General features: G+C 36.6%; 1 non-coding gene across 1 annotated transcript; it reads right to left on the bottom strand.

The window, feature by feature from the left end:
• Positions 1-1,546: 1,546 nt before the first annotated feature.
• Positions 1,547-1,653, bottom strand: LOC132537227 (U6 spliceosomal RNA). Its single transcript, XR_009548689.1, has one exon. It is a non-coding gene; the product is annotated as a U6 spliceosomal RNA (small nuclear RNA).
• Positions 1,654-7,985: the final 6,332 nt, after the last annotated feature.

The following is a 7,985-nucleotide window of genomic DNA, read 5'->3' as shown; positions in this document are numbered from 1 at the left end:
GTATCAGGCATTAAGCCAGCCACCCCCCCATCCTGCATTGCTGATAGTATGGCCTATTTACATAATCATTGTTTTGCCTGAAAGATCCCCACCCATTAATCTATCTTCTTTCTACCTCAAGACCTGCCCTGCCTGCAGGGTAACATTAATCCCACCGGTTAAAACCATCACAACAGTTGCTAAGAAAATTCTACCTACCCAGGGTGCCTTTTTCCTTTCTCTACTTCCACTTCTTTTCCTAGCCATTTCCATTTCTGACATGCCACTTCCGGTTTTACCCTATATAAGCCCCTTCTGTTTCTGGTTTCTCTCTCTTCCTCGTCCAGACCTAGAGGAGGTCAGATGTGCACACCGGGAGGTGGACTCCGGCCATTGCAGCTGGTTCCATTTGGCTTGCTGCACCCACACCCTACTCTGGGGCTCCTGCATGAATAAAGATTTGCATTGCTACAGCCACGAGCTTGGTTCCTGGATCATCTCTCCTGCCTGCGACGCTAGCCCAGCACTGATGCAAGTGACCAGTGACAGTAGAGAGAGAAGGATGGATCCATTAGAGGTCTAGGTCCATCCTATCTATGTGGGAATCCAAGGATTCCCTGATCAGAGTCCCATATAAAATACTTTTTAAATATATTTTGGGCTGGCCATACAGTGGTGTTTAATTTAATATTTTAGATTTGCTAGTGCAAATGTAGTTATATTTATAGGGCTATACAATTTTGAAATAAAACCTTTGCAAGGAAGAAACTGAGAAAAATATTTGTAAGATTTAGTTCAAATACAATTTTCTTAGAGAAGTTTTCCTTTATGTTCCTGTCATTATACTTTTATTATTACTACTCAGTTACCACTTCCATTAATCAGAATATGTATCCATTTTGAAATAAAATATGAATTAATGAGCTTATTAATTTTTAAGTTAATATATCATCTCCTATGAGACTATAATTTTCAGAAAACTAAACTCTTTTTTTATTTTTAGAAAACAAGTTCAATAAATATTTACTTAGTGAATAATGAAACTAAATCTAGACTATATATAGAACAATTACAGTTAAGAAGAAGAAAAATAACCTTACAGACACAGAAAAAGACTATGAACTGTAACTCCTAGAAGAAAAATGTTAGTCTATAAACTGATTACATATTCTTACTATAGGGGAAATAAAACTTTCATACCTTTAAATTTCTTCCTAAGTGCCTCATGATTAAAAAAAAATGGTGGTAAGACAAATGCAAATGCAGGAAAGGCTTTTATTATCATGAAAAGAAATTATCATGACCAAAGAGATGTCACTTTGGAAAGGCATTGGAATCTCAAGCATGAGTTCCCAAATTAATCCTGGGCATTGCATGTGCTAGAGTGATGTTCCGGCATTCTATCTCTGCCTCTATCTCTATATCTCTCATAAAGAAGAGATCCAAATAAATTTTTTCCTAATTTTTATTTTTGATTACTAATAGCCTATAAGACTGTGAGATTACAGTGTATAGTTAATACCACACCTACCACCAAAATTCTGAATCTCCACTCCCCTCACCCAATAAAAATATGGAATGTGTCACAAATTTGTATGTCATTCTTGTGCAGGGAGTGTGCTAATCTTCTCTGTATCATTCCAATTTTAGTATATGTGTTGGGTAAGCAAGCACACAAATAAATGTTGTTTTGAAGAAATTATCACTCACTCCCAGAAGAGATATTGAATAGAATGCTCATCTTTGTGGGGTAGAAAAATAGTAAATCAGAAAGAGGGGAACATGTAGATGTTATAATTTCCTTAACTTCCTTAAATCTCAAAAATCATAGCATTACTTCATTTGAAAAATAAAACTAAAAAGAGAGGACTTTTATGTCTCACACTCAATGTGGAACTCTATGAATGATAGCAATGGGAATGCATCAACTGGGATGAAGAATATTTTCTCACAAGGTAGACCTATGCCAATATTACTTGTTCACATTAGAGTTTTGGATAGAAAGGGAGATTGTTTATTTCAGAAGCCAAGTAATCATCTAGTCTTGAAATATGTGAGCTCAACCAAGTGTGCCACCACCAGGCCTCAGTAATCATCTAGTCTTATGAAACTAGAAAAGTCTTTCAATATTCTGATATGGTTTGTGAAAATTTTTTGTGCTGTTAGTGCAGTTCAAACAACATGATGGTGTAGGCTGAAGTTGTGGCTATAAAAAGCTTTGTGGTGGGGATTAGACCATGCAAACTGGATCTTTGAGGAATTTCAAAATTTTTTCAGAATATTGGTATCACAAAGAGCTGTCATGAAAGGAAGAACAGAGCAGAACACAAACCATACATACATATTCATGAATTTCAGACTTTCACCTCAAACCCAGTACATGGGTTAAAACAGGCAATCCTACGCAGAGGCCACCAAGGATTTATCTATAGAAATGTTATTTTAGGAGTTGCAGTGGCGCAATGGGTTAGCACACGGTACTTAAACAGAAATGTTGTTTTAGTATACTGAGATACAGCTCCCAAAGTTTCTTTTTTTAATTTTTTTTATTTAAGAAAGGATAAATTAACAAAACCATAGGGTAGGAGGGGTACAACTCCACACAATTCCCACCACCCAATCTCCATATCCCATCCCCTCCCCTGACAGCTTTCCCATTCTCTATCCCTCTGGGAGCATGGACCCAGGGTCTTTGTGGGTTGCAGAAGGTAGAAGGTCTGGCTTCTGTAATTGCTTCCCCGCTGAACATGGACATTGACTGCTTGGTCTATATTCCCAGTCTGCCTCTCTCTTTCCCTAGTAGGGTGCGTCTCTGGGGAAGCGGAGCTCCAGGACATATTGGTGGGGTCTTCAGTCCAGGGAAGACTGGCTGGCATCCTGATGGCATCTGGAACCTGGTGGCTGAAAAGAGAGTTAACATATGAAGCCAAACAATTTGTTGAGCAATCATGGACCCAAAGGTTGGAATAGTGGAGAGGAAGTGTTTTGGGGTACTCACTGCAAACTCTAGTGTATTTCTGCTTTCAGGTATATATTTTGCAGTAGTTTATGGATACATGTGAACATATGCTCTCTCTCATAGAAACTGGTCTATATCTAGGTTTTGGGACTTTGTTAGAAAGTGATCCACCCGGGATGGAATTAGAGAATGCTATGAAAGGAAAGGTCTCACCTGAGTAATGAAGCTGAAGGGTTGTCATTCCACACCTGAAGTCTCTGGACACAGTCTGAGCTGAAGCATGTTGAAGTGGCAATCGTTGTGTTGATTAGGTTGTGATCGGCAGATGCAATATTATTTGATATGGATTGGGAGAGGCATGCAGGAAAGTGGGCCCTATCCTAAGGTTCCAGGACTGGGCGAAATATAGGCTCTATAGTGGAGATATGAAGTTCCTGCTGTCTTAGGGTTCCAAAAGACAATTGATAGTTAATGTTATCCTCACATTATTTGGTACTTGGGTTAACTTTGAAAAGTCCTTTTGTTAGGGTTTGCTGTGTAGTACCCAGTTTTTGACTTTTTACTCCCAATCACAGTGGTGCTACGTTTAACTTTGGTTATGTCATGTTTGTCAATTTTTTTTTTTTACTAAAAGAGTAGTTGTTAATTGAATGCATTTGTTTATATACCAGGTCAATTCACTTCATATACTTCATGTGATTATTTTTCTCTCTCTATTATTAGAATTATAAAACTTACCTTTATTTGCCTTAAAGGATGCCATAAATCCCCCTTAACAATAGATTTGATTATTATAGTACTTTGATTCAATGTTTGCTTTTTATAAAAAGAGAAGGAAAGATAATGTTGCCCTATCAATTGTATGGAGAAAAAATTAATCTCTATGTATGTATCATTGGTAATAAAATCTCTGACAGCAGATATTTGGAATTGTTTCCATTAGGTAGAATACTATTTTTAATTTAAGAAGAAAGAACTACTACAAAATAACTTAAATCACTCTTAAATTCATTATTTAGAAGAAAATAAGCTAGCAGTAAGTTAGTGCATGTACAATTTCATGTTGAAACTCAAGAATTGAAAAACCAGTCTATGATACATTAATCATAACTTATTTCATCTATTTTTCTAGAACTTGACTGAAAAGTTAACAAAAATAAGGCTCTGGGATGTTCTATATCTTGATTTTTCATAGTTTAATCACTTGTTAAAATTTACCAACATAGAAGTGGAAGAACTGTTATGAGTTTTTACCAGCTTTATTTATTTTTTTAAAACATGACTCAAGGAAAGTCCTCAGTTGAATTTTTCCCTTTATTTAAAGGGTTTGCGACCAACAAGAGGTTAGCTGGGCAGTGCTCCTACTTTGCAACCCAAGTTCAAGTCTGACCACCACTGAAAGTGTTGCAGGTGTCTCGCTTTCTCTCTCTCTATTACTCTCTTTCCTCTTGATGTCTGTCTGTCTCTATTAAATAAATAAATAAAGATAATAAAAAGTTTTTTAAAAAAAGCATGCCAGCTTTTGCTAATTCAGCTTTTTCAGTCCTTACTTTGATAAGGTTAGCTTGTCGGTACACCCATTTTATAAATAAAAATTAAAAAAAATAAATATAAGAAGTTCAAAAAATGCTTATATATATAAAGAAGTTTAAAAAAACACTGCAATTAGAGGTTCCCAGAAGATGGCGGACTAAGAAGCTGCTAGTGGCTTGAGCTCTGATCACATCTTCTGGAAACGGTAGGATTTTCTGCCTTTAGTAGGCCAGTCAATAAGGGGTCCTAGCGGTGACACCAAGGAGGGGACGATAACTTAATTTGGGTTAAGAATTAGAGTAGAAAAAAAGGGAACAAAAAATTTTTTTCCTTTTAATTATTAAGCATGCCGCCTCCCCCCCCCCAAACCAGTCCCTGGGGACCAGCTCCTAGCAGAATCCCCTGCTGAGCTTCTGTCATTACCAAATTCCTGTCCCACCAGGTAGTATCATTCATTCTAAGTCTATACCCTTCTGAAACCTCTGGCCTTTTTTCTTTCTAAGTATCCAACCCCCCCCACCTCACCCCACATAGCTAATTAAATAATTAAAAATAAATTAATTAATTTAAAAAACTCTTTCCTTTCACTGCTCTTTTCTGACTGTTCCATTTCTTATATTTTTCTTTTTTTTCTCTCTCTTTCTTTTTTTAATTCTTTTTCTCATTCTTGTCATCCTTTCTTCCTTAATCCTACAGCTCCCAAAGCCACAGGCCCCAGCCCCCACACCACCAAACAGTGTGCTTTTTTGAATTCACTGATACACATTTGGGAATTACTTTGAGGAAGAAGTCTGACTCAGAGTGGACTCTCTATGTGTGTATCTCTGCTCTAGTTCCCTAGAATATACAGTGGATAGTAGACTTGCATAACTGTCTATTCTAGCTATCACTTCATTTTTTTATTTTGATTGTTTGTTTTTCTCTTTCTTCTTCACTGGGATTTGGTTACTATTCTTTCAAGGACTGGAGAAATTGTTTGGACAACTGGTAGTGATTAAACTGCTTCAATACTTGCTTCATTTGCTACTGTAATTCCTGAGGTTGGTGAGTGTAATTGTCATAAAGGTATTTAGTACAGTGGTGCCTGTACTCAAGACACAACAACTGAGGAACAACAGAGCATAAAAAAAAAGAAACACATAAATCAAAAAAATGGTTAGATCAAAAACAAATCAAACTGCTACTCCAATGAATGAAGACAAGAGCCCAGAAGAAACTACAAATCAGCCAGAAGTAACCATAGATAAGAAAAGTATGCAAGCAATAATAAACTTATTAATCACAGAAATGAAAACAACATTGGAGAAAAGGAATGGCAGTATTAGGGAAAGAACAATTGAGACCCCCAAGGAAAATACTGATTATCTTGAGGCAATTAGAGAACTGAAAGCTGAAATAGCTTTGAAGAAATGAATAAAGCAATGAAGAAAGAAGTAATGAAGAAAGAAGCTGAGGCAAGGGAAAGCAGACTAACAGAAGCAGAAAACAGAATTAGTCAGACAGAGGATGAGTTCGAGAAAACTAAGAAAGAGGTGAAAGAGCTTAAATAGAGATTTAGAGACACTGAAAACAACAACAGAGACATATGGGATGATCTCAAAAGAAGTAACATTTGCATAATTGGCCTGCCAGAGGTGGAAAGAGAGGAAGGGGAACCAAACATTCTAGAGGAAATAATAGAAGAAAACTTCCAAGACCTGAATAACAGAAAGGAAATCAAGATTCAAGAGGCCCAGAGAGTACCAAACAGAATCAACCCAGACCTGAAGACACCAAGACACATCATAGTCACAATGAGAAGAAGTAAGGACAAAGAAAGGATCCTAAAGGCTGCAAGAGAGAAACAAAAAGTCACATACAAGGGAAAACCCATAAGATTATCTGCAGACTTCTCCACTCAAACTCTAAAAGCCAGAAGAGAATGGCAAGATATCTATCGAGCCCTGAATGAAAAAGGGTTTCAACCAAGGATAATATATACTGCTAGACTTTCATTCAAACTAGATGGAGGGATCAAAACCTTCTTAGACAAACAACAGTTAAAGGAGGCAACCATCACCAAACCAGCCCTGAAAGAGGTCCTAAAAGACATCTTATAAACAAGAACATCAACACAATACTGGCAATATGTCAGAGCAAACAAAAAAAAATTTTTTTTTGAACAATGGCACTACAATACATTAAATCCATAATATCAATAAAAGTCAATGGCTTAAACTCACCCATCAAAAGGCACAGAGTTGGGGGATGGATCAGAAAACATAATCCAACCATATGCTGCTTGCAAGAATCCCATCTGTCACAACAAGATAAACACAGATTTAAAGTGAAAGGATGGAAAACTATCATACAGGCTAACAGACCACAAAAAAGGGCAGGAACAGCCATTCTTATCTCAGAAACAATAGATTTTAAATTAAATAAAGTAATAAAAGATAGGCAAGGACATTACATAATGATTAGAGGATCAATCATCCAAAAAGACTTAACAATCATTAACATCTATGCACCCAATGAGGGACCATCTAAATATGTCAAGCACTTACTGAAAGAATTTCAAAAATACATCAATAGTAATACAATAATAGTGGGAGACTTCAATACCCCACTCTCACATTTAGACAGATCAACAAAGCAGAGAACCAACAAAGATACAAGAGAATTGAATGGAGAGATCGACACACTAGACCTCTTGGACATTTTCAGAGTCCTTCACCCAAAAAAACTGGAATACACCTTCTTCTCAAATCCACATAACACATACTCAAGGATAGACCACATGTTAGGCCACAAAGACAGCATCAATTAATTCAAGAACATTGAAATCATCCCAAGTATCTTCTCAGACCACAGTGGAGTAAAACTAACATTTAACAACAGAAAGACAATTGTCAAAAGTCATAGAATTTGGAAACTAAACAACATACTCCTTATGAACCACTGGGTCAGAGACTCACTCAAGCAGGAAATTCAAATGTTCCTGGAAACAAATGAAAATGAAGACACAACCTATCAAAATATTTGGGACACAGCTAAAGCAGTACTGAGAGGGAAACTTATAGCCATACAATCACATATTAAACACTAAGAAGAAGCTCAAATGAACGACCTTACTGCACACCTCAAGGACTTAGAGGAAGAGGAACAAAGGAACCCTAAAGCAAACAGAAGGACAGAAATCACTTAAGTTAGAGCAGAAATAAACAACATCGAAAATAAAAGGACCATACAAAAGATCAATGAAGCCAAATGGTTCTTTGAAAAATTAAACAAATTGAAAAACCCATAGCCACACTCACCAAACAAAAAAGAGAGAAGACTCAAATTAATAGAATTGTGAACAATGGAGGAGATATCACAACTGACACCACAGATATCCAGAGAATCCTGCAAAACTTCTATAAAGAACTATACGCCACCAAGCTAGAGAATTGGAAGAAATGTAACAATTCCTAGAAGCATATGCCCTTCCAAAACTGAACCAAGAAGAACTACAAAATCTAAATGCACCAAT

This window comes from Erinaceus europaeus, chromosome 2 (genome assembly GCF_950295315.1).
Source record: "Erinaceus europaeus chromosome 2, mEriEur2.1, whole genome shotgun sequence".
NCBI classification, from domain to species: domain Eukaryota; kingdom Metazoa; phylum Chordata; class Mammalia; order Eulipotyphla; family Erinaceidae; genus Erinaceus; species Erinaceus europaeus.
Note: the sequence above shows the minus strand (reverse complement) of the source record. Positions and strands in the feature narration are given on the sequence as shown.